Here is a 2,876-nt window from a genome sequence, read left to right on the forward strand (position 1 = left end):
GTCGGGTGCGGAAGGCTATGGGTATCCCCCCCGGCTCCTCCCGGCTTGCTGGGTCTCTTGTGTGATGATCTGGGGGAGAGGGCTTCCCCAGCTGCGTGATCGGCAGGTTTGCAGCACGGTGCCCGCTGCCTTCGGCAACGGCGTGCGCTGCTCGTGCTCGAGAGGTGGGACGCCCATGAGCTTCACGCGCTCCTGCAGGCTTGGGTGCACGGTTGAGGAAGCTCCTGTGGGGTCAAGGCAGCCAYGCAGAGCTATGGAAAGAGCAAAGCAGGCGGTGGCACGCAGAGGTGGCCTTGGTCCTGCCGGGAGAGCTGCCGGTCTGGTGGTGATGGAGGAGGAGGAGGCTTCTCACAAGCTCCTCTTCAACCTCGCTTTTTACAAAGTCGGTAGCTGAAAAAGCAGCGGAGGTGCTTTGAAAGCTGAAGTGGTAGATCAGGTACTCCTGAAAATAATATGGAGAGAGTCCCTGGAGTCCCACTGCTATTTTGGTCCCAGCAGGTATCCAGAGGTTGTCCTGCCCTCCGAGCAGGGCCCACTTGTGTTGCTCACAACCTTGTCCCCTGAGCACTTGAAAACCTCCAAGAATGGAGCTCCCGCAGCCTCTGGGCCGAGGGTCCCTGTGCTGGTGGTGGATGGGAGAGGATTGTGCAGGTATCCTGCTTCTCGCCGTCTTGGGTCACTCCACGTAGTACCAGTGTGCTCGCAGTGTGCTTGGAAAGTAGCACAAACATGACCCAGCGCGCCGCCTCGAAGTGAGGCAGAGCCCTGGTATGGGCTGTCACTGCCCTGCTAGCAAGAGGCCGGTCTCCAGCTCGTGCTGGGAGGTGCCCCTGCGCTCCCCTGGCGCTGCTTCAGCCCCAGCTGCCTCGCTTCAGCTCWCTTTTGCTCCCCTATGCAATAGAAGTTGATGTTAATGGTGTTGGATAAACATAATGCAGGTTTTTAGCRTGACCTAAGTGATGGCAGGGTTGGGACGGGGTTGTTTTTGGCTCTTCTTTGTCCTTCACGGCAATGGCATCGTTGTGACCTATCCCATTAACAGACCAGCAGGGTCAAACTGGCCAAATGGGTGGAGCTCCCACCCTGCTACGAGGTTGATGTGTTAAGTGCACTTAAATGCAGAGACAAGAGCTGATCCCCAAGGACATGAAATGGGGCTTTTAGGGTGTCTCCTGTTTATGATGAACAGTTAGAGAGGGGAGACGTCTTGTTCACTGCTGAGCAACGAAATACATGCAACCCTAACGACTGGCCTGTAGAGTTTATTGGGGATAAAACTATTAGAGTTGTGATGATTTTTATGATAAAATTCCATGGAAAATGAGAACCGTTCTCTTGTTTTTGTGAATTCTACATGGATGAGATGCATCTGCTTCATTCTCTAGGCTGGTTCACACATTGTCAGAGGTTTAGAATTTATTTATACAGTTCTGTCAGTCTTGAACGAAGTTACAGAATGAGAAGAAAAGGTGCATCTCAGTGCTGCCCACTGTCCGGTGGGATTTATTTTATTTTATTATTCTTTTTAAAGGAAATTGGGCCTTCACTCACCCAGAGCAATGAATATTTGATTGCTAGAGGGTGATGTAAAGCGAGCCGGTCATCTCAGCTGGCTCGGGCGAATGCCCAAGTTAAATGACAGCAGCTCTTGGAAATGCTGGGGAGGATATTGCTGGAGCCGAAGGGGTGAACGTGGAGGAGGAGGAGGTGTGGGATGCAGACTGGGAGCTCTAACCTGCGAACGGCGTCGTGAGTGCAGAGCGAGAGGAACGGGCTCTGTCCTTGGCCGCGAATCCTTCTCATCTTGGGTCATTGCACCAACACCGACTGCTTATGGGACGCGGTGCTCTGATGTAGAATGCTGCTCTCAAGTTGAGAAACTTTTCTGTGTTTCTAGTTTTTCGCCAGCAGAATGCATCAAGCAAAGATCCCAGGGTGTTTTGCTCCATTGCAAAGTGCTTTGGACACATGAGATAGGAGGTTAAACTGCAGGCAGGGGTATCAGTCACACGTGAATATCGCCATTGCCTGGCAAAGCAGAGTGTGAGGAATGGGTAGATGGTCTCCTGTCACACAGAGGTAGCCTTAGTTGGTCAAGAGATTTTTTTTTTCCACTCTTATCTCTTTTGAAGCGAAGTCAGATAATTTGCTTTACTTGACCTGAAGGTCCCTCCTTTCCTGCCCCCCGAGCAAGAAACTCGGCCGAACCTTTGGCTCGGGCTGAAGATCTTCCCCTGCAGTATCTCTTACCTCAGACGCTTGGTGCTCAGCCCCTCGCTTGCTCCCTTTGGCCCTGCGTTGCCCCTGCTGTATCGGGATAATTTAGCAGCAACCCCTCAAAAAGCGCTTCAGTGTCTCTTGTGCTGTAGCCTTATCTGGATGGTAATATGTATTGAATATAGTGTCTTGTAGTGACAGCGCAGGGTATTAGAGTGTTTCTCTGAAAACGGTAGAATAATGAAAAGATAAGACAGAAAGCTTCTAAAAGTATTCTACATTCGTATGTATTCTCATTGCTAGAAGATCTTTTTGCAACAACCTCCAAACAGATTAGCCTGACTTGCTCGGCTGGTGTGCTAGGCGTTATTGTAAAGCAGTGCTGATGTTGTCGGACTCCGTTTAGAGCTTGCAGTTGTGGTAGTGCTAGGTAGCGATGCTGCTGTTATTGAGGCTTGCAGTTGCCACCTATTTTGGTATAGATTTCAACACCCATGTGGCTATAGGGTAAAATCTCGGCAGTTGGTGACACAGGAGTCAACAAGCCTGCAGGGGAGGAGGTAAAACTCAAGTGTTCCGTTCCCTGGGCGGTGATCTCTGCTGCTGAAATGGGATCTCGGTTCCTTGACCCTGAAAACAGCAGCAACAACAGGAGAAAT

Source organism: Nothoprocta perdicaria, unplaced genomic scaffold (genome assembly GCF_003342845.1).
Source record: "Nothoprocta perdicaria isolate Ctin4 unplaced genomic scaffold, notPer1 scaffold_66, whole genome shotgun sequence".
Lineage (NCBI taxonomy): Eukaryota > Metazoa > Chordata > Aves > Tinamiformes > Tinamidae > Nothoprocta > Nothoprocta perdicaria.